The following is a 277-nucleotide window of genomic DNA, read 5'->3' on the forward strand; positions in this document are numbered from 1 at the left end:
TTATAACTACTACTAATCAGATACATACAGACTAGAGATGCATGCGCCAACATCTCAGTGTTAGTAGCAAAAACAATGAGTCTTTCTGCAAGAAACAATATATTCTAAAATGAAATGGTCTTTTTTAAAGGTTAAAAAACTCTTTCAATTTTATGTCTTACAGGGCTTCAATATTGTATAACTGTATTAACTTAACTGTGAACCTAGAAACTTGCACCCACTTGTGAAAGAGATGTGCTCTTGCTCTGGAGTGTGTTACTGAATATGTTAAAGCTGT

The sequence above is a fragment of the Nannospalax galili genome, unplaced genomic scaffold, assembly GCF_000622305.1.
Source record: "Nannospalax galili isolate Female #2095 unplaced genomic scaffold, S.galili_v1.0 scaffold510, whole genome shotgun sequence".
In the NCBI taxonomy this organism is placed as follows: domain Eukaryota; kingdom Metazoa; phylum Chordata; class Mammalia; order Rodentia; family Spalacidae; genus Nannospalax; species Nannospalax galili.